Source organism: Thunnus maccoyii, chromosome 17 (genome assembly GCF_910596095.1).
Source record: "Thunnus maccoyii chromosome 17, fThuMac1.1, whole genome shotgun sequence".
Classification (NCBI taxonomy): domain Eukaryota; kingdom Metazoa; phylum Chordata; class Actinopteri; order Scombriformes; family Scombridae; genus Thunnus; species Thunnus maccoyii.
The window spans coordinates 13,387,384-13,411,902 of NC_056549.1; the positions used below are offsets into that span (position 1 = coordinate 13,387,384).

Consider the following 24,519-nt stretch of genomic DNA (forward strand, 5'->3'; position numbering starts at 1 on the left):
CAAAAATGCCAAATATTTACTAGTTACAGCTTCTCAAATATGAGTATTTGTTGCTTTTATCTGTTTTATATCATTTTAGATTAAAAATTATTGGGTTTTAGATTGTTAGCTGGACAAAAAAGGCAATATGGCTCTGAGAGAATGTGATGGGAATTTGTTGCTATTAATTGATCATTCAAGACTACATGATTAATTGATTAATTGAAAATAATCATCTGAGCAATAGATAATGACAATGCCAGTAGTTATCTTCTTATAAGATAAAAGATTTGTTTCGTTTGCAACTCAGAGAAATTGAATTTTGATCGATTTATGGAGTATAAAATTCAAAATCAAAGCTTTTCTGACAGTAAAAACACGCTTTGTCGTTGCTGTTGTTTGATTTTTCTTACCGTGTCTATTGTCTTTCATATGAACCGCTTGTCCGCTTAACTGATGGAACAGAAAGTCGGTTTGTTTAGTCTGTCTGCCTGTTTAATTCTCTCCACTGTCTCAATCTTTCTCATTATCTCTTTCCTTCTTATGCTTTTTGCGATTCTCTTTGGTGCTTGCTCGCCCTGCAGAAACACTCGATTTTCCTTCTGATTAAAGTCACCAGGAAAGTAACGAGAGGCAGAATAAAAAGATGAAGAGTAAAATGACCAGTCTTACCTGTCAGTGCACTTTTCCCTCTTTTATAAATAACCCATTTACAAGACACAACTTGTAAATGGTCCCTTCCTGTAAAATACAGTAAACTTACTGTAATTTATTTTACAGTAAGTTTACTGCAGTTTACAGCAAGATATTTAACTATAATGAAAGATGTGAGTGAATAAGGAATTTATTAGAAAATAGACTGAATGGAGTGTAACAGAAAATGATGTGTCAGCCTATTTTCACTTGAAAAAGACAAACAGGTGTCTTTTATCTAATCACACAACAGGTGATCAACCACAAGACCATGTTGATTTGTGACAAAGAGATCATTGCCAGGTCAGGAACTGACATGTTGTGATGTCATGATACATCATATGTTTATCACAGCAACATTTCTGTCACGACAGCCTGAAAAACTGAATTCATAGTCATGACTGATTGCAGTCACACAGATTTTACATATGTGTGTACAGCTTGGATCTTTTTGTTTTCCAAAGCTAACTCTTAATGACAAAGCCTACAACTTATGAAGTCAGAGACTGTCCTGCAGATTATAAACCCATCAGAACAAAGAGACACACACAGTGTTTCCTTGATATAGGCAAGAGGGCAGCTAATGTGTCCATAGATTAACATAATATTACCAGTCAGATGAAATTTGAAGTAACTACACCTTCATATCAATTGAATTCTGTTGTCACAGTGACTGTATTATATCAATGTTTTTTTTTATCCAGTTTCTCTTAATGTGATGTAGCTTTCTAAGAAGCTTGTGTTGACAGCAACCCTGATGGAATTGATTTCTGTTGACTCGCTGCTTTAACATCCTTTGTGGCTTTATGTCCTATCCATTCATATGTGACCTTGATGTGGCTCCCTGGAATTCATCACATATGAGAGGATTAAAAATTATATTCTGTCGCTGTAATGTGTGCATCATACTTAACAGCCAGAAAAACTTGTGTTATTTGCCTGAGCTGAGTTGATCTCGGTACAGCATTAAGAGAACAACTCAAGCCGCAGACTTTTCTTTTATCTTGCTGCTCCGTTCTGGATCAGCATGCACTGTTCCTCTTAATCTTCTGTTCTAGCCAGAAATCTTATATATTGGAGCAGGGAAGGTTTTCATATTTTTTTTTCATTTCTGTTGCTTGTGAACCAGGCTGTTAGAGGCCTTGTGACTACGACAATACCTCTTATACATTTCCTTTCTCAACTTGTTGTCTCTATACTTTCCTTCTCTGCGTGGCATTTTTGGGTTTTCTGTCCTTGTTTCCTAGGTCACGACTTGGGTCAGCATGACCTTTTAGTTTGACTATATCAGGCTCTATTGTCTCTGAACTAGTCAGAGACGAGCAGATCAAACTTAGTGAAGCTACTGTTTCCCTCTGTGCACAGATGAAGGAATAAAGTCTTGATTTCCTGATTGATTACTATTGCTGACTCATTGCTGAGTCTCCTTCTCTGGGGTATTAAAAATTTCAGTTTCATATTGTAGAGGGATGGTATCACATTACCACATCAGAATGAGGCTTACAATATTATAAATTTAACTTACATTGTTATTGGTACAGCATTGCATTGCACATTGTGAACTAACTGAAATGCAGTACTTCTTTGGTAATAAAAGAGAGAGAAGAGAAAAGAGATATTTGGTTGAAAATGTTTATGCAGTGAATCCCCAAAGCATATTTTCTGATACATTTATACTGACAAGATATATCCATTAGTGTAATGATATAAGCATATTATCGTGTGTACTGTCCAGTGCTTCCAATAGTTTTATCCTTATTCTTTAATCATTCTTAAATCATTAATTTTAAGCCCTTTAGGCCACATGTTTTCTGTTTATCAGGATATTTCCATCTTATTTCTCCCCCTCTCCCATGTAGAAATCATACTGGAGAAAAAAAGTTACAGTGACTCATGTCTTAACTGGATTTTTTTTATGAACTATTCTAAAGAGGATATCATTCTTAAAACGTAGCCTAGTAATAGTACAAATATGCACAAGAGGAATGTTAATAAATAACATATAATGACAGGATATTGTAAGCTTTGCTGCCTCTTTTTCTAAAGATGAACACTGATAAACTGGAAATATTTCAAATTTTTATAGTAACAGCAATTACAGAGTATGAGATTAAAAAGATTAACCTTGTAGACTACGTGGCGTGTGCGTGAGTGAATGCCTGTTTTTGTGTCTGTATATTATGCTCTCACTGCTTCCCCAGCGCAGCTATGCAGACAGCTAAACCAACTCCCCACTAAAGACATGCAAGAGTCTGGCTTCCTTTAAGGAGATTTACTTGTTCTTTGATGGCAGAGTGAAAACCGAAACAGATAATACTTAATTATTAACAGTAAGTTGAATATTTCCATTAATGATGCAGACTGATAGAATAAATGTCACATCTTAGGAGATGTTGAATTCGATGTCTCCATACATCTCTTGTCGAGGCACTTCTCAGTTCGATATGAATGGAGCACAGAATGAGACTCCCCAGATGAGTAAATGGACTATGGCATTTTACATGAAAGATGTGAAATCTGAAGCACAAATCCAATGCCAATGGCAGCAGTCATTATCAAGAAATATTTGACTGTCGAACATTGGGATGATCTATTCAATTCAATGCAATATTTTGCAGCATTTTGAAAAGCCCTATAAGGCACAGTAACTAAACAGACACAACGTTGCCTCAGTGATAGCCAATTTCAGTCTGGATGAAGGATCGTCACCTTCAGCTCAATCTTTCAAAGACTGAGCTTTTAGTATTTCCTGCCCCGGCCATCCGACACAATATTAGCACTGAAATTGCCTCAACATCATTGACTCCAACTAAAGCTGCACAGACCTTGGCATAATAATCATAGACTTCTTTCTATGAGCTGCTTTGAAGCAGTTTCTGTTCACCACACAGCAAGTGAATATTGTCAGACAATTCTCCATGTACCAAAAAGCTGTGGTCTTTTATAGCTTTATAGCTTAGCTTACTACAGATGTAGCGCATTATCTTTTTGTTAATAAAATGACTTACTTTCACAACCTAACAGAATAATGCTAACTCTATGAGGTTTCTAGTTATGCCAGACCTACAGCTCTAGACCTAATGTCCATAGAGCTGGACAATAAGCTTTATAAAAATCCAGTGTTCAACAAATGTTGAAGATCTTAAAAATAATTTGAAATATTATCAGTTTATAATGTTGAGATATATTCATTTAATAGTTTGAGGCCTACAAAGATCAAAATTTGAAACATGAAGTTACTTCCTCTTCCTCCTGTGAGGCCTTTATGCCATAGCTGTCTCGTGAGATGTCTTATTTTTCCTAATTCCAAGCTGAAATTGAAAACTTGGCACTGATTGGTTGGTCAACCTCCCATCAGTTATTACACATTACTGGAATATTAAAGGATTGCATTTTCTTTATATGAAACTAAGAAACATGCAGAGTTTGAAAAGGTTAAGAGCAATCAAATCTACTCCTACTCCAAGTGTGACCATGGAAGCAAGACTTCACTTATGTGTTTTTGAATTTTGACTTTATTTATGTATTCACTCATCGTAAATTCACATTTAGCATGAATTTAATATATCCAAATAATTTATAATTTGCGCACCCGCCACGTTCTCCCGCCATATCTTGAATTGTCAGTGTTTGTATATATAGGCTGAGTCTTTCGGCAGCTTTTCAGTTGGACAATCATGTCCGTCATGTCGGATGAATGCTCAGTTCAACAGGCCAGACGGCGGGCCAGAAGAGGGGTCTTCAGTTCTTCAAAGGTGAGCTATTTTTGTAGATATTATATAGTCTACTGGCTATCATTACACTGGACTGTGACTGGATGTGCCACAGTGTACTTGTGGCACATTCAGTCTTTAGTCTGAAATACAGTAGGCCTACAGCTTACTAGGACAACATGATAAATAAATGTTTAATGTCTAGATGTTTGTCAATTGTTATCTTTCATCACATTTTCAAAAATCGGTGTGTTTTTTACCATACAAGTGAAAGCAATTCTGATTTGTCTTAATATTCTGATGTAGATTTTAAATGTTCAGACAAGAAGAGGGTGCCGGACCAGTTTGCAGACAAAAGCCTTGCCAGATGACGTTTAAGGTGTCTGTGCTGAGGAGTAACTTGGTGACATGTTACAGGTCTCATAGGGGTAATCTGTCTTTTTATTTGTTTGCTCATTTTCAGGGATAGATCTTTGTGTATAGTAATATCATAGGAAGACTCATTGTAAAATTCATTTATTGTTTCACCATGTTTCACACTGATAACATTAAATCTTATGAAAATTGCTTATCATCCTTTGATGAATGGAGTTTTGACTTATTATTATTAACATTAATATTGTTTGTCCTTATAGTAGTGGTTCATGACATTTCATCTTGCTTGTTTTATTAATAACACCTCTATCATGATGGTAAAACTACTCGTAACATATCTTTGTTTACATCTGTTCACAGATGCCACTCCTGCCCGTTGGGTGGTCGTGCCTTTGGACCTTAATGCCCAAGGATTTCTTCAGGCACTTCAGGATAGTATACCTGAGTTGCCAGAGGAATTTAAACTCTGTAGAGTCAATGGACAACCAATTGTTGTACCACTGGAGGAGCAGTGCCCGAGGGACGTTCATACTTGAAATGCTTTATGTCACTCTGCGCTGTAACAAGACCCAAAAGTATGCAAATATGTGACACAGTCCCATAGGAGTGAGTTTGTAAACTGGAGGTTGCAGGATGACACAAAATGACAGGATCTCTACAATTCAACTGAAAAGGAATTTGTGAACAACTTTTAGATTGATCACGATATAAGGTCATGCGGTTGCCCACCCCTATAATGCTGTATTACACACAAAAACCCCACTTCAAAAAAAAAAAATTAAACCATCCAAATGTGAAAACATGGAAAAAAGTTATTTAGATCTTAAAAAAACTAGGAAAAAGAGACATAAAGACTGACATATATATCACAATATACTATAATACTGCACCACAACATTGTTATTCTGGACACACATTACAGTTGTAAAATATGCTTGAATATATATTTAGTTTAAAGGTCACTGAGTGAGTTATAATATCAGGAAGGATATTCAATAAAACAATGGTAATAAGGTTCTACGAAATGTAGTCTTTAACTTCTGCAAGCCACTGTTAATAATAGACATGTATTTCTTTTACATTTCTGCAGCCAACCACCAAGATGAGCCAGAAATCCAGCAGCATGAGGTGATAAAGTAAGTGGTGTTTATTCTAGTAGTTTAGATGCTTGAGTCTACATTTGGATTGTACACCTAGCAGATGTATTAGAGGCAATTTCTGTTGTTGGCAGCATGAATATTGTTATAAACAGAGTCATCATTTTTGTACTGGAGTAATCCTACTGGAATGGTGAGACCAGAAGCAGACAGCCATCCTGACGTGCAAGTAGTCCAGCAGCCTGAGGTGATAAGGAAAGTGATGTTTATTCTTTATCTCTCAACTCTGCCTTTGGAATTTACACTTAATTGAAACTGTTGGGATTTTGAATAACCTGATACTGTTCTGAAAGACTGTATACAAAACCTTAAACACACTGTCATTGTCACATTAGTTTGACAGATCAAATTGATACCTTATATTAAGATAAATGTATTTTTTTATTATTTATTTGTATGAATTTCCCAAGAGGAAAGACGAGTCATATAGCTCCACATCATGAGTTTCTATGTAATTATGAACAAGTTTGATAAAAGTTCTCTGGTTGCCTTTATTGGACATCCTTTCTTATAATGCTTTAGAAATTCCAGGAAAATCCAGGTTTTATAAACATTTCTTTGTGTGAATATGTGAAAGCTCTCCTTCTCTTTAAAGATTTCAATGCCATCCCTGCACATTATATTACACTGATGTAAATTCATGTCTGCTATTGTATTTACAGCTAAATATGTCCCTTAACATGCAACAACAGTTCCTTTTCTGTTTGTAATTTCTTGTAATCTTTGTCTATTCTGGTGGTGTATAGAGAGGCCATCTACATCGAGTCTGATGTATCTGATGCTGAGGAAGTCCTCCTGGCGTCCCCAGTCAGCATCAATCCATCAATCTACACATGAAACACCATGAATGTGTTCTAGATGTAATGTACTCTTAACAAGTTACATCATGTATTCATCAACTGTTCTATTTTATTTCAGAATAACATGGACCTCACCACGATTTTGACTGATTTCAGGCAGGACAACATCGACAACACAAACAACTTCACTGTAATTGCCAGATGCAAGTGCATCCTGCAGACCGCCTGTATAGCTCTGTCCAAGGTGTATTTTAACTAGCACAAAGTGCCAAATGTAGAATTCGTTTCAGAAATGGCAGATGATTATGGCGGCTCAAGGAGGGAATTTTTCGGTAAGTTACACTCCCATTTAATACTTGTGACTACAGTAATACAGTGAATGCATTATTGTGAGTTCATTCAATAATTGCCCTGAAATTTGCATATGTAACTCAATGAAATTACACAAATATTTTCCCTTGACATTTTCTTGCAGATTTATTAATGTTAGAAGTACAAAGCTCCCTCAGAGTTATTGAGGGTAAGCCCGGGGACCTATTATTTACTTACAACCATTAGTCCCATGCGCAAAATAAATACTACACAGCTGGAAAGCTGACAGCCCCCCGCTGCATCAATGCAGAACTCTTTAAGATGATGTGTGGTGAGAGGCCAGACATCACATTAATAAACGTGGACCTTTTCATGGAGGAAGAACAACATGGAAAGGTAACATAGGGTAATTTAATGAGGGGTCCTGTAATTTGTAAGGACAAACATAGCATGAATGTAGAGCGTGTCTGGTTGAGGTTTGAGTGGAAGGATGTAGATGATGATAGTATCATGTTTAATTATAACACAGAAAATACCAAAGTATTCTGGAATTACAACTGTGCATGTTCAGTTTTCTTTTTCTTAGAAACTGTCATTCTATTTATTTTAAAAGATTGTGATGTGCAGCACGCAGAGTACCTGGCCAGCCTCAAAGCAACAAATGGGGACTGGATAGATGGCTGTGGTGTCCTGGACATTTTCAAAGCCACACCGCAGGATCTGCCCAGAATTAAGGAACAGGTTGTGGCTCACTTTCTTTTTCGCCTGTAAGAAATGGAGATGGAATTAACTGTGAGGTACGACATCTCAGCAGTTGGCTGACTGTTAATATTATGTGGACATTTGTTCTGTCAATGTTTTTACATCCAGTTTTTTCTGTGATTGCCAGTCATACTGAGAACTATAAGCAAAATACTTACTAATGCTGTGGTAAATTTAATTTGACACAGCAGCACAAGGCAATGTAGTTAACATCAAAGAAAGACATTTTTATGAACACCTATAAATCAAAAAAACAAGTAATAAATAAGGTGAAATAGGAGTAACAGATACAATAAAATAGATCTGTGTGTGTATACACTGTAAAAAAAAAAAAAAAAAAAAATCATAAAAAAATCGTAAAAAGTCTGGCAGCAAAAGTTGCCAAACACTTACCGTCAAATAAAAAACCTTTAGTTATTCTACAGAGATTTATTTTAAAAATACGCATATTTACTTTGGACATTTTCTACATTTTTACAGTCCAACCATTGTAAAATAAAAAGAAATCATTATAAAACATCACTAGAATGTTAAACAAATGTATAAATCTGCACAAAAAATGAAAAAGATTGCAGAACTACCTTAAAATTACCTAATTTGATGAAGACTCTTGTTTTCATACAGTAATCTACTGTATACAGTATATATGCAGTGTTTGTGTGTATATACTGTTTTTATAAGCCCAACAAACTGTGGTTCCTGCCACTTATTTATGTTATCTAATTTGAGTTCTGTTTCTGACGCACAGCACGCTACGACTTGGGACTGGAGTTAATGTGAGTCCATGTGGCGGTCCCTGATGTCTGGTACTAGGTGGCAGAGACTGTCAGACTTGGTCTGGCCTCATGGAAAAACACCCCCTTACCTTTGTCCTTTACGCAACGCATCAGATCAGGATTCCTGTGCTGTTTCTAAAAATATACATACAGTACATACACTCATACAGTAACTGTTTGTGTATACATGTGCAATAACTGTGGTAGTGACAATTTAACTGTGAGTGGTGTATGTCTCAATCAGTGGAGGTAGATGGTACCAGGTGCTGTGGCATTGTGGAGTCTGATGGCTGATGGCATGAAAGAGTCTCCTAAGTGCTTTGAGGCACGTGGCTGGATGAGTCTGTGGCTGAATATGAGCTGCCTTAGCTCAGCATAGAGAGGATGAGAGGGGTTGTCCATGATAGCTTCAGCTTCAGCGTGTAGGGGGAGAGAGGGAGAGAGCAGGAGATGGGCAGTGGCTGCCATGCCACGGTCTTGTGGTGCCACAGAGAGGCCTACTGAGAAGGGGGTAGCCAAGGTTTGAATGGGGACATTAGAGTTCGCCCGTGCTAGTGAGTCAAACCTGTCAAAAACTGGTTTAAGTTATTAGCACCTCCCTTTGTCGCCTCTACTGCTCCATCTGACCTTTTCATGGCAGTAATGCTCCTCTCTACTCTCTCGAATTGTCTTGCTGCAGCTTCCCCTCAATCCTGTTCTTGTAACAGTCTTTAGCCCTCCTCAGCTCCTTCTAGATTTCTTTCTTGGCATCTTCATTGTGTCCTGCCATGAAAGCCCTCTTCTTCCTGTTCAACAGGGCTTTGATGTCCCAGTTGATCCAAAGCTTGTTGTCAGGGAAGCAGTGAACCTTCTTGGTGGGGACAACACTCTCCTCACAGATCCTGTTATAGTCAGTTACACAATGAGTGAGACCCTCAGTGTCATCCCCGTGGTCTTCCTGAAACAGCTCCCAATCAGTTATCCTTTAACACTCTAAGCAAAAAAACTATATGCACCTGTAGAAAATAGACATAGCTAAATATATTTCCTGTTCTTTCCAGCCAACACTTTGATGCAATTCATAAAGTGCAAGGCACTCATTCTCATATAATTATGCACATCTCAGTTCTTTCTCTCTCTCCACACAATCACACGACTGATTAATGCTGGTGTGTTTTGCAATCACAACAGCAAATGTGATTATTATAAAGAAATGAGGATACAGCAATTCTACAATTGCACATTACCTTCAGGGATATTCATTTCAGCTGAATAATAAGTCTGAATTTTGGATAAAAGCTTTTGGCTCACCATTAGAAAGAAAGAACTCACAGACTTAAACCTTGGTTGGAAGCAACAAACTCTTTCTGTATTTTTATTTAAAGGGGATATATTATGCTTTTCCTTATTTTCTACTTTCAGCCCGAGCCAACTTCGGCGCGTGGCAGATTTCTTTATATGGTCATCTGCTCCATAGACAGCGTGCAAGTTTACTGCTCTGCTTCACTGACATTATGGCATTTTCCATTGTTTTAGGGGAAGTCATGAGCCATGATTTGAGTCGAGCTGGCACACTGTGAGTGTTTTTCCATTACACAGCAGGGCAAAGTAAAATAAGTTATTTACCTGTTGGAGATGTGCTGGTCGTCTGCAGCTCTTCATCAAACATCATCATCACTGTGGTTGTTTCTGCTTGTACTATTCCTTCCTGCATTATTTCTGACTGATCCACTGAACAAAGGGCTCCAAATATCTCAATATATTGTTGCGTCAACCAGTTTTTAGCACTACTAATGAAGTTTTGCTGATTCAGTGAGGAACACGTTTAATTTCCTGTAAATTCTTCACAATAGAAGTCTCCTGTTATTTAGTCATTTAAAAGCTTTATTTGAAGCAGTGAAGCAGGAAATGTTGGGTTTGCATCGGCGGTAACTTAACATGACTGACATGTACTGCCTCTTGGCAGGCTTTCGGAAAGCTGGCCAATCAGAACAGAGTGGGCTCCTCAGGAGGGGGCCTCGAAGAGACAGGAGCTAAGACTGCCTGTTAAGAGACAGAGGCTGAACTGAGGGGCTGTATAAAGGATCAAGAGTTTTTTTTAAGTGCAAATCATGCAAAGCTACTCTAGCGGAGTGCAAAAATAAAAATATAGAGCTGGAAATTAGCATAATAGGTCCCCCTTAAAAGCCAGCAATGCACTAACATGCACCTGTACAGTGCCTTGCAAAAGTATTCAACCCCCATGAAAGTCATCACCATTTTCTTGTTTACAAAAGATATTAATACATATTTTCACAATCAGTATTTTCTTTGTTAATACTTGTGCTGTAGTATATATCTTTTGGCAAAATTAGTCTTTTCCTCATTTACGCATTTGAATTACCTTGTCTCTTAAGTCTTCCTTATCTCTGTTATTTCACAACCTGGCTAATGACCGAGGACTGAGTGGTTTTTATATCCAGAGGGAGATTTCTACTTTAACCACTCATAGGTAACTAATAATGATAATTTATGTTCAAATAAGTGATATTGCTGTATCATTTGTGAATAATTTTTCATCTCTAAATATGGATCTCAAAGGCACAGGGGTTTGAATACTTATGCATTCAGCTTTTAGTTGATTTATTTTTAATATTAGCAGACAAATAACTTATTTTGCCTTTAGAAATATACTGGAGCATAAATGTTCACAATGAAAATGCTGATGGAAAAATATGTAACTGAGAAAATGGTGATTACTTTCAGGGGGCTTGAATACTTTTACAAAGCACTGCATATATTCCAAAACCAAATGTTGCCACCATTACTGTAAATGGGTCTTGACTATAATGCAAATGAGGAATGCAGCCTTCCTTTTCATGGAGAGGCAAGACCCATAATCAATAACGGAGGCAACATTTTGCTTCACTCTATGAGATGATTCTTGGTAGCCCACTTGCATTCCTGTTTCTGTAACCGACGACTGTGACCCTGGTTTAATCACTGTGATGATGGTGTGAATCACCATTTTCAAAATAAGCCAATTTGATGTTTGATCCTGACCACATCTCATATTTGTGTGGAATCCCATGTAACGTCTTACAATGTCTCTGAAAGTACTTAATACATGAATGCATTGTTATTCAATGTACCTCCTCCAGACTAATGTTGTATTTATGAAAAGAGACCTAAAATGTGTTGTCTTTATATTTGCTCTATTATGTAAACAAGTAATTACATCAAAATAGAAATAAATACATTACACTAATTTCGGTAGATAACCAAAGCGCCATGGTATGGAATTCATAAAGAAAGTTCACTGTTTCTAAGCTTTACATACCACTTTTAAGAGAGGGAAGTTGACATCATGTTTGAGGAACTGTTGGTGTTTGTCACAGGTGTTTGACAGCCTGTGACTGTGTCAATGTGTCTGCACAATGCTTAATGTATGTGTTCAGTTTGTTTATTTTATCATTATTTTATAATTTAAATTAACCAATATTTTTTATGACCATGCACTGCCTCTTTCTGTCCTAATTAAGCAGAGAGTTTTGCACTAATCAACGTTTCTGAGTTATGTGGATAGCTCTTGAGTAATATGACCTTGCCCAATTATTGAAGTGCCACGAGTTGTGACTAACAAATTGGACAACTTTAATCCTGACTGAATCCTGAAGTGTTTGTGGGTTTTTGTTGCTTTTTCATGACAGGCAAAATACACAGATTACACAGAATGCCACACTCAGTGTCTTTAACATTGTACAGTCAAGTATTCTCTATTTAGATAGAACATTGAAGGATTTCTGTGGTTTTTATTTCATGACATTATTTTACCCTGTACGTTTTCTGTCTCTGATTCTCTCCCATGAAGTCAAGATCTCTTTGTAACCATGCCAAATGTTTGGCCTCAGATCTGCCAAATAAGTAAATGTAAATGTTCAATAAACAACTTGGTGATTTTGGGCCACATTGAAGTTGATGGGAGGGTCGTACCAAAAACGTGCAAAACACCTCTCTCACTTGGCCTCATCAGCTGCATCCTTATAAATAGAGTGGAGACACAAGAGACATCAGAATGAGATTATGGCTCAGAGGACTTATCTTGCAGTGCAGACACATTCTTGATGATTGCACACAGCGTCTGCCGATGGAGGATGTTGGACCCGATGTGCTTCTGTTAACATTAACGAGGTATGTTGTGATATTAGAAGCATGTTTGAAAACGTCTTGGGATGACTAATGTAACCTTACAACAGGATTAAGTAAAAGGTCTGCACATGCTGTTGACTAATGCTAAGTTATAGACTTGCCTATGTAGATCTTTGGGTTCTGATCATTATGCTATATTACAAAAGTTTGCAGAGGAATGATATGGGGCCTGGTTAGTCCAAAATGGCCAAACAATACCTTGAAAATCGGTAACCATTACGTTTTCTTTGTCAGGCTAGAGATGATGCAGAGAAGCCTCCAGTGGGCAAGGGGAAGATTGATCAATGTTACAGCTGCACATTGACTTCTCAGTGCGTTGGCTGAATTTATTCGAGAGGTCACAATGTCTTCTCAGCCTGGACAACAATGCTCCACTGTGTATTTAGCAAAGGACAGCACAGATGTCCTCCTCTGTAAGTTTAAACTCTGAAATTCTATTTTCAGTCTGTTTTCTTGTAATACTGTGATCATTACACGCTAGCACCTCCATAAACAGAGTGTGCCCACACACTCCTGTAAAATCGCAGACATCTGGTGAGTAGCCTAAAGTAGGCGACTCCAGACGGCCCGCCCACCACTTCCCCCACCACTCCATGTGTCAACTTTTAGCACCTGCCATAGCTTCTGTGGTTTTATTCTTCTGATAGTTATTACATCTTGCTTCACATCTACAAATACTGTATTGTATAAATACTCATACATTACAATTTAATTCCCATACATGATGCACATTATTGTTGTTTGCACTACCACACATACTTGCACTTTACGTACATTGTTTGTCTTTATTATAATCTGTATATTGCTTGTATGTTGTGTACTGTCTGTAAATAATATGTACACTGTCTGTATATTGTCTGTATTGTTTGAGAGTCACCAATGGCTGGAACCAAATCCTTGTGTGTGTTAACATACTTGGCCAATAAATCTGATTCTGATGTCATTTCAGGCAGTTTCTGTGACCAGGCACAGCTGGTTTTGCGTGGTGGTAGGGGTCGATCCCATTACTTGGTCACTTGGGAACAGCTGTCATTCCTAAGGTCATGTGAGTTTACTACGCTTCAGATGGCAGATATTCTGCATGTGTCTGTGCGTACAGTTAGACGATGTTTAAGGTGCTATAATCGTGTAAGCATGTGATGTAAGATTTGACCTGTAAACACACACATACACTTCTATTTGTAATATGTGTGAATATTGTTGGGTTAAGTTAGGTAATGGTTGTACTGGAGTACATTTTTTACCTTTCAGACAAATCCACTTCACCTGTGCTTCACAGACCTGACAGATTCTGCCCTGGATGAATCTGTGCAGGACATTGAGGCTGGCATTAACCTAGTGGATCCTGGGCAATATGGCCAAAAATGTTATCACAATAAAAATTTTCATATCAGTCAATATCGATAATTACCACGATAAATGTCAAATCTTGCCAGTTCAGAAGATTTCACAAATCTGAGGTAGAACATTCAAAACAATTATAATGATAAAACTTTTTTTCAACATGAGGATATGCATGAGTAAAATTAATTAAAATCCTTTTGCAGTCCTTTTTCCTCAACAAAAAAAATATCTTAATAGAAAAATTAAGTAATTAATTAAGATGGCTCAGATTACAAAGTTAGTTACATGTCCAGTAACACATGGTAACGTAATTCCAACTAAATTATACAAATGAAAACATCCACAATACATATCGTCAAGAAATCACCTCTGCCCAGATGAAGTTGTGACCAGGCATGCTACGGTAAGCCTATTGTCTCATTTCCAGTTGCCAGTGTTTCTTTGTTACTGGTAACGTTTTTGATGCTCTCAACCCAGTTAACTTTGCTATATTGTTCATTATAACAACTAATTACCCGTTGTACATTTAAACACACATTTGTTCTGCTCAAGCACTCATAGCTTTCTCCTTCTTTTAGTGATTTTCTCGCTAATCCCACAGTTGCTTACACCCCATTCAGATCTGCTAGCTATTTTAGCTTAGCAGTTAGCAATGGCTTCCCTCTCTCCCTCTCACTCTCCTCTTCTCTCCTCTCTCTCATGCTCGGTGTGTCTCCTGTTTAGCTATTCCTCTGCCTCCTTTAGTGATAATGGTACATGTAATTAATGTACTTCATTTGCCGTGATCGAGGCGAAGCTGAGTGAATTAGAAGCGTGGCTCACCGAAGCCAACCCAGCGTAGCTCCTTCAATGTCTTCTCTCTTTCCCGCTCAGTTTAATTATATTGAACATTTGTATATATTATATTTCTCTCAAGGAAAATTACATCAAGATAATTATTGTTATTGTTTTATTGCCCAGCCCTATCTTGAGTCTGTCAGAGCATTCCTGCATGCAAGTGGACTTTGTGTACAGAGAAAGAGGGTGCGAGCAAGCTTGTGCCGCATAAATGCTGGAGCTGCACTTCAAGCAGTGTTGCAGAGACCAGAATGACGGTCTTATCAGGTGGTGGATCCAAACACATTGTGAGACATTGATGGAAATTACAAGCTGATAAGGTAGGTACAGCAACAGCACTTATTTCAGTTAAAAAAGAAATCAATATTACATCAGCTGTATGTGTTTCCAATTGTTGCTATATCAATGTCCACCTTTAATATTTTCTATCCAGTTTTAGGTGGACGATAGTCATTCATGGGGCTATAGATGGGTATAGTCTCCTTGTGATCTTCCTGCATGCCTCAAAAAACAACTGCAGCAGCACTGTATTGGACAGCTTCATCACTGCTGTGGTCCGCCATGGCATACCCTCCAGGGTCAGGACAGACAGAGGATGTGAGAACAATACAGTCTGGCTGATGATGAACATTTACAGAGGCTTTGATCGTGGCAGTGCTCTCAGAGGCAGGAGTACCCACAATCAGAGAATTGAGAGGCTCTGGAGTGATCTCTGGCACGGATTGATGAATGTCTATTATGACTTATTCCATCTGGAGAGCGAGGGCATCATTGTTATTGACGATGAAATGCACCTCTGGGCTCTCCATTACATCTATCTGCCAAGGATCAACAGAGATTTGAGCGATTTTGTTAGCCAATGGAATAACCATGGTTTGAAGACATAGAGACACATGAGCCCACTACAGATTTTTGTTAGAGGCTGCCTTGAGCAACAGGGCCGTCTGTCAACTACCAAACAGGACATTAATTCTCTTTAATTTTAAATGAGTTACCTGCAGCAAAATGTTCACCAACTAATAAGTGGTGAGCAGGGACGCAAACCCATGACCTGCTTTGTAACATTTCTATCGATGCCTTCACCATTACACCACCTCACTCTACAATGCCATAATAGCCCAACGAGGTTTTAATTTTATTTGTCATTGTTTTACCCTTGCTCATACCCATCGTTTAACACCAGAGTGCTTATTTACTTGTATGACATTGTCTAACCAGTAAATTTGGTAGGGGAATAAAATAACACCCAAGTGCAAACTTGGGCTTTTCTTTAGGCTACCCAAACAAATAGCGTGACAAATGTCACGACAGATTAGGTGGGCTAATGGGTGCAATCGTTTTGCAGCAAAGGAGATGCTGGATTAGTATTGTATTTATTGGGACAATGTACAGTTTTAAACATAAATGTTAACATTTGAAGTACTGTACCAGAGTTAGCTTTAAAGCAGTCCCTCATAAATAAAACATATAGCAGCACAATAACAAACAGTACAAAGTAAAAAACACACAGGACACATTATACAAAAAACAAAGTTACACACAATAGCACATCACATACACCCAGGGTGTCAAGTGTGATCTGCCCCTCTCTTTTACTGATTGGGTGGTTACAGTTTAAATTTTGTGGCTGTGAAAACCACAGGGCGGAGATCATTATCATTAAAGACAACACCGCTTTTTACACTGTCCTTGGTGACACTGGGCAGCATAAAATACATCATTCCATGAGTGCCACTTTTTTCACCACTTGTAAACTGACAAAAAATGCATCGTTTTCGCAATTCCATGCCACTTTTTACACTGTTTTACCATTACGTTACACACGCACACACATATATAGATAGATAGATGGATAGATAGATAGATAGATGGATAGATAGATAGATAGTATGCCAGCTTTTATGATGGACAGTGTTGCTTTGTGGTTAATCAATGTGAAATCACCTGCTGTAATGTTAGCAATGGCTTGCTGATTGTTATTTGGATACTAACAGGTATTTTGGTGAGAGACAGAGAGCAAGAAAGAGAGACAGAAGCTTCTAGTCACTGATTATAACGACCAACACGTTCCAACCCTTTCCTGATTTTGTTTTGCCTGTCTGTGTATTTTGGTGCCAAGCGCAGGTGGGAGTACAGGTGGGAGGAGAGGGGTATGGGGTAGGGAGGGGGGTTATTCAGATGAAGCAGTGCAAAGCGAGTTGTTGGTGTTGCTGTGCTGAGAATAGATGTCTCAGAACCACGTCTGTTTCTGAAGCAACGTCAATCCACTGACACTTCAATGATTTTATCAACAAGAAACAAAATTCTCTCAACAAGTGCACAAAAATAACAGAATAAGGCTTAAAATATAAATAAATAAATTGTTAATTGATCTGCAGCCTCCATACACTTCAGACTGATCAGTTGGAACTCAGCATTCTGCTTGTTATACGGCATCGGCTTACCTGAGCTCTTTAATCCTGTGCGTCATGAAACTTCTTTCCAACTTTGTTTGCAGTTTTTCAGAGGTTCATGTTTTATTCTTGAAATGCCTTACAATGCTATTACTTTTGCATCACATTTTGCGATACAATGTGAGAATTTACAACATGCAATAGAGTAGAATTAAGACTATTTTCCCTGTAGGTTATGAAGCCACTTAAGAGAGAGGTTCTGTTCCTGGATTCCCAACATTCAGACATGAGACAAGGCTTTAGACATGAAACTTATTGAAACACATTAAGGTTTCTAAGGTTAGATTAGGTTAGAACATGCCTGAGGTTTCTGCCTAAGGCATGTTCTGCAGCTCAAAAAACTTTGTGTTCCTCAAAAGAATTGTTGTGTGTGTTTGAGTTTTTCTATATGTTATTTTTGTTTTTATCAGGTCTGTTGTTGTGGAACCGTGGACAGAATTAGCAGGCTTGGATATTAAGGTAAAAATAATTTGCAAAGAACATTTATCTGCATATCACTTTTTTTTAAAATTAATTATTGGTTTGTGTCACAACTTGGGCTACTTTACTCTATTTCTCATTTCTCATTTACAACTTGAACATACTGCAAACTGCCAAACTAGGTCTATCACACTAACACACAATCTTTAAGCTATTAAACTTTGTAGTTTGCTTTTCATTAAACTTTTTATTTTTTTTATCTTTTTAAACAGGGGCTCCCCAAACAACATTTTGGCATTGACTGTGGAATCTTCATGATAATGGTGAGTGAAACGTTTTCCAGAAGGAAAAAATTAAAAATTAAAATGAAGAAATAAAAAAATTAATAGATTTTTAATTCATGCTCTCTTATAGAATGTCCATTAACAGTGATGAGTGAAGTTTTAGCTCAGTAGTCAGCGCAGTCGTCTATGATCTCCAGTTCGAGACCCAGTGTGATGACCCCCTTCATAAGGTAGTTTATTAATGAACACTTACTGTAACACTTTAATTTTCTAAAATTAAAAGCATAATAAAAACGAAAACAGGATTTTAAAGCCTTTCCACTTTGTTTCGAATACAAATACAAATAATTTTGCTGCCTCAACAAATATAGATACAAATACAAATACTGGGCCCTCTGCACATCCCTAGTCTGTAGCCCTTTTCACATGTGCAGTCTTTTCCTTTACTTAAAATGACAGCAGCACAATGTCAGCACTCTGACGCAGCTTCAGTTGTTTCCCTTGTCCTCAGTTCCACCTAAAGCAATTTTTGTTATAGTAATAGAGTCATACTGTTGCAATAGAGGACTCTCTCTTCTTCTTTTCATTCAGCTTGCTGACTTCAGATGCACACAAACCAACCAACACAACTTTGCTATATTTGCAGTACTCCTGGTATGTTGTCCTGGAGGCTTCATTTGATTTCACAATGGTATAACTTCAATGCTCATATATATGATTAAAATAAGTACAATTTGATTTGTGATTTGGTCCAGGAAGTTGCCCCCTCTGTGATCCTTCCCAAGATTTCTTTGCTTTTCTCTTTGGGTTTTTTTGGGGAGTTTTTTCTTGCTGTTATGAGGGTTTAAGTTATGGATTGTCGTCTTGTGGCCTGTTAAGCCCTTTCAGACTGGAAATAGTGAGATGGGCCTCCAAATAAACTTTACTTGAAACTTCAACTGTGTGAAGGCTACAGAACATGCAAATAAAGAGAGGTCCTTCGCCTCTGATGCTGTGTCCTTGTTCCAAGATGATGATGGAGATTTTGTAGAGACTCATGTTTATGTTCACAGCTGCCTGAGGAAATGTTGCACATGATCTTCATGCTTGTGGTGCTACAAGACGGCGACCCTGCAATCCATATCCTGGCTCTCACGTGCACACATTTCTGGAGGATAGTGAGAAAAGAATCCTTTCTGAAGGAAGCACACTTCTGCTGGCTTCACAGTAAGTTGAGTGTTGTTTCCTTCTGCCCTCCTCCCATCTTTTTAGATGCAAAATACCTCTGAGCTATAAGTGAAAGTCACTCACTTAAAGGATCACGGTAAACTATAGGTGCACTCAACTTGGACATGCTGGTTTGCCGCTGCTTACGTTGCAGCGAGGCCAGAGCAAATTTTTGTTTTAGATAATAAGTGTTTATTTTAATCTCACATTTCTCTTGCAGTGGTCGTAAATTCCTTGCTGTGGTGGCTGCTAAATGAATCCTGGGGAAACACTGCCACCAGAAAATTTCACATAAAAAAATCTGAACTTACATTTTACACATGAACCCTTCTTCTGTGATCAGGTGTGGTGAACTGGAATGCATTTGCAGAGGAGTATGGAAGGACCTACAGAACTCCATATGCAATCTCCTGTTGCATTCAGTGCAATTCTCTCTGCAAAGACTGTGAGGGCTATAGGGGATGTGGACAGAGAGGAAAACTGCAAAGGATTCTACTCGGAAAATTACCTTGCAGGATACTGCAGCACTGACTGTTTTTATGTGGCTGGAGGCATTTTATGATTGACCTCTTCATCTCTACCTCACTGAAACAAGCTCCTGAGGAATTATTCCTGGGGAATAATCTGTCTTCTTTTCATAAGCTGTATCTCTTACACTTTGTTATACAGGGCGCGTAGTTTCCTATAATTTCCAAGAAAAAAACTGATGTAACTGTAACAATTTCATTCATTTGAAAGACAGGGGATCTGATATTGATCAAGCTGAACCCAACTGGAAGTAAAATGGAAACCCTGTTTTGCTGTTCCTCTTTTCCTGCATCTCGTAAAGTCGCATCTGTCATGACTTGCAGGAAGTTATTATCCTGTCTATTGTATTTTAATGTGTAAAATAGGCTACATTACCCTTGTTCACCCATAAACTTTAGTCAGCAGTAATTCGTCCATGTCAAAACAATGGATCCCTACACCTGTTATGGAGGACATTAACATGTTCAACCACAGAAATTTTGTCATAATGACTCCAATACTGCATTTCTCCCTCACATGATGACCTGACTTATCTGAGCCTTATTCAGGTGCTCGTGTTGTGTGGCTGTAAATATTTGAAAAATGTCAGTGAGCTCCAACTATTGTATGACTGGCTTACTGGACAACAACACACACAATAACACTAATTTCTGTCATTTCTGTTTTTCTGCATCCCTTGCTTCTGTCAGACATGGTAATTCTTTTGGCTTGAGAGAAGAAATATACTTAGAAGTTGATGGTCCTGCATTGCAGAAGTTAGATTTTCTAGATTTAATTAGTACAGCAATGGCAAGATAAAAAGTTCAACCTGACTGGAAAAATGATATTGCTCGGTTAACAATATATATGTAACCATTACGATGTAATGTGTGTAAAGAAATGGGAATGAATCAGATATACTGTGTCTAATTTCAATAAGTAAATGTCATCCTGTTCTCTGAAGCTAGTTGGTTATATTTGCCTCATTGACAGTAATTTACATATACTTAGGCTAATTACCCTTGTCTGCATAATTTTGACAACATAGCAGGAAGATCATGATTGTCATACATTTTAAATATTGCCAATATTGGCATTGCAATGCAAATGCAAACTCTGCATTTTAAACACTCATTGAACATCATGTTCTTCAAAGTAAATTTTCCTTCAAAGTTTTATTTTTTCTTCTTCGTAGCTAATTAAAATAGATTTGAACAGATGAAAGAAAACAAGAATGCCACAATGATAAACAGATGAAACCCAGAATGCCCTCAGATGGCCATACGCATATAAGAAAGAAGGGTCGTGACTTGTAGTGGTCTTGCAGACTGCAGACAGATTCTATTGGCTGCTTCGGACTGACAGCTAACTTTACTCCTCCCCACACTGCAAGAAATGCACTAGGCACACTGTAAAAAATATCTGCTGAACAGACGTCTTTCAAGCTCTTGGGGAGTTGTGGTCTTCCATATCTTCCAGTGCAGATGTATGAATATTCCGAGTTTGTTGCATCCTTAATTTCAGAGTGGCCTGCAGTCAATTGCTAACTGGTAAAGTTAGCAAGCTGTAGGATGTCAGAGGGTCCATATTATCCATCTATGTTACTGTCTGACACCGAGCAAAAATACAACAACAACAACAACAAGAACACAAGCACTCTTAAAAAGAAAATCTTTAAGGTAAAAAAAAAAAAGATAACATAATCCAAAAAAACTGTCAAGTCCCAAATCAGCTGCAGTGAAGTACTTTGGCACTCGGTGACACAATTCAAATTTGAGATCACATGATGCATTTCTTTGGCTCAACCAATCAGCTCCTGACTTCACAGACAGCCTGTCATGACCTAATAAACTCTGAGACAAATTTAAAAACTGTTAAGTAAAATCAAATTCAAACTAATGTTTAAATTCTTTAATTTGCACCATGAATTTGAGGGTTTTATTTGAAAGTATTACAAAAATAATCTTCAAATGGGTGATTTTCTTTATAAAAGGGAAAACACAGTAGCTACCTTAACTATAGTAACATAATGGTTTCTGCAGTAGTATGAATATTGCTGTGATTTTCTTCAGTAGTATAATGTTTGTGATTTACCACAGTAGTATAATGTTTGTGATTTTCTACAGTAGTATAATGTTTGCTGTGATTTTCTTCAGTAGTATAATGTTTGTGATTTACCACAGTAGTATAATGTTTGTGATTTTCTACAGTAGTATAATGTTTGCTGTGATTTACTACAGTAGTATAATGTTTGTGATTTTCTACAGCAGTATAATGTTTACTGTGATTTTCTACAGTAGTATAATGTTTGTGATTTTCTACAGTAGTATAATGTTTACTGTGATTTTCTATTATAGTGGGATTATTACGGTGACTTTCTACAGTAGCGTGTTGATTACAGTGATTTATACAGTATTAAGTTGATTACTGTGTTTTTAGGCCTAATACACAGTATTATACTGTAAAAAAATATTCACAGCAACTAACTGCACCGAAACACGGTAAATTACTGTGGATTTCACAGCCATTTTTGAGGTGTGTGTCCTTTAGGTTTGAGTAACAGAGTTTTGTATTCAGTATAAACAGCCACTGCAAGCAACTGCAGGATGTGTGTGTGTGTGTGTGTGTGTGTGTGTGTGTGTGTGTGTGTGTGTGTGTGTGTGTGTGTGTGTGTGTGTGTGTGTGTGTGTTGGGGGAAGGATTCTGGATGTAAGGGCTAAAGAGTGCTTTGGGAGTCGAGCCAGGAGGGATGTTGCAGCAGCCCAGGCAGGATGACTAAAGCATGAAAGGAGGGTTGGGTAGAGTCCCCTGTGAGGGAGGGTGGTGGGGGGCTGATACGGTGAATAGTGCAGACTGCAAACCTGCAGCAGCACATTTTACATTTTATAAACTGTGGTTAAGTACATCTTTAGAACAAAATCGGCCTTTTTGGTGCAGGTGGAAAACATCCATGAAACAAGCACCGAGATACAATCACCCTCTGTATTTGTTTCATAATTTCTATGGTTTAGCTGCCGCCTTCAGATCATTCAAATGCCTCTCTGGTGAATAAAATCCTTTTCCCTACAAAAATCTGGATATTTCAGAGTATGTACATTTTGAAGCTATATTGGAGCTGTAGCATGAGCTTCTTCTTTGTTTGTTTCAAGTAAAAGAAATTAAAAGCTACATTAGAGTTACAAGTCCTCATGTAAATGTCTCACAATGCTGTATTACATGTGGGATGGTTAGAAAAAAACATCTGAAATGTTTTTTAAAAATATGCTAATGTTTCTCTCTCTGCAGTCTCAAATGGCGTGGGAACTTCGACTGATCACTTACTCTCTTGTTGGATTCTGCTGTGCAGCTGCTTTGAGTATTAGTGTGTGTGCGTGTGTGTGTGTGTGCATGTCCATTCTCCCACCGCCGTCTTTCCAGCAGGAGCCAAGCTTCTTAAAAAAAACACACAACATCAAGCAGCAGCAAGATTTGCTTTGTGTGTGTGAATGTAAGTCGCAGTGCTCATGTGCTATAAGTCCATGTGAACGTGCATGGTGTTGTCTGAGTGCCAGTGTGTACCTTTGCATGAATGTAGGCGTGCACATACATGTCAGGGTGCACCCATGTGGTTCACTGTGTCTCTGCATGTGTCTGTGTGGGTTGTTGTGTGTGATAGTCATGGGAGTGTGATTCCTTTGATCACGACAGCAGCATGGAGAAACAGATTACCTTCCACTGCCGCGGTGACAGAAAAGCGCTCTCAGGTTGACAAACCTCACCAGCAAATTTAATATCCTTCTCATTTCACCAACAAACACCAGGGTACAAGAAGTTGTATGTGCAGTTGAATTGAATTTCTTTGTGAATGTAATGCTAAATAATGTGACAATATCTGTCTTATTATTGCATTTCTGGAATGCAGAGAAGACAGTGCTGAGCTGCGCCAGAATGTGCTGTGCTTTTAAACAGATTGCAGCACTATGCCAAAGTCAGCTGTTAGAAGATTAAAATTATCCTCAAAATTATTGATATACCACAAGGATGTTGGCTGGAAAATTCTAATTTACCACAAAGATGCTCATTATATGATGCCACCAAAGCATTGCCAATCCTTTCAAATTCAAATAACATGGTAAACCACAGGAAAGATTTTCCTCCTCCACTCAGAAATGTGTCTTTCTTCTTGTCCCTGCAGTTGAATGTTTGATGTTCACTGTGTAGAATGATGTATGTGCAGAGTCTGACACTAGATAATCTCTATGAACAGATATCTGCATATGAATGTAGAATCTGTAGGCAACAGAAGAAGATTTTAGTACTGGAAGCCTTTCTGGTTTCCATTTGTAGTCTGTTTGTAGTCCAAGTAGTATTGACTAATCACATTTGAGCGAGCTTTGGTTGCATGCAGGTAAACAGTCCATGTGGAGAGCAAAAGAGGCGGAATGCATTGGCCTAAATGCAATCTCGGAACCCATCAGCTATCATCTGACGACGATTAAACTTTTTATTAGCTCTTTTTAATTTGTCTGCATCCATATTAGAGATTAACCGAAATGTCGTCTAGACCGTCTCAAGTTGCTTATCGGACTGTAAACAACAACCAGCACATGGAAGAGGAAGTCTTAGCCCTGATATCTGTTATCTGGATATCCATTGGCTACACCAGAAGTCCCGAAATATTGGCTATTGCCCCCAGATAGCCAATGGGTTCCCAGATTGGACACTAGAAGTCTGTTTTCACATTCATTCACTGAA

General features: G+C 37.9%; 1 long non-coding RNA gene across 4 annotated transcripts; it reads left to right on the top strand.

Moving 5' to 3' along the window:
* The first annotated feature begins 14,371 nt into the window (after positions 1-14,371).
* On the top strand, positions 14,372-22,571 carry LOC121881871. Of its 4 annotated transcripts, XR_006091947.1 has the most exons (9): positions 14,372-14,481; positions 15,039-15,235; positions 15,349-15,512; positions 17,779-17,827; positions 18,061-18,111; positions 18,203-18,302; positions 18,664-18,726; positions 19,125-19,278; positions 19,499-22,571. It is a non-coding gene; the product is annotated as an uncharacterized LOC121881871 (long non-coding RNA). The 4 variants fall into 4 exon arrangements; XR_006091946.1 differs by having other exon boundaries at positions 14,372-15,235; XR_006091948.1 differs by having other exon boundaries at positions 14,372-15,235; positions 19,622-22,571.
* Positions 22,572-24,519: the final 1,948 nt, after the last annotated feature.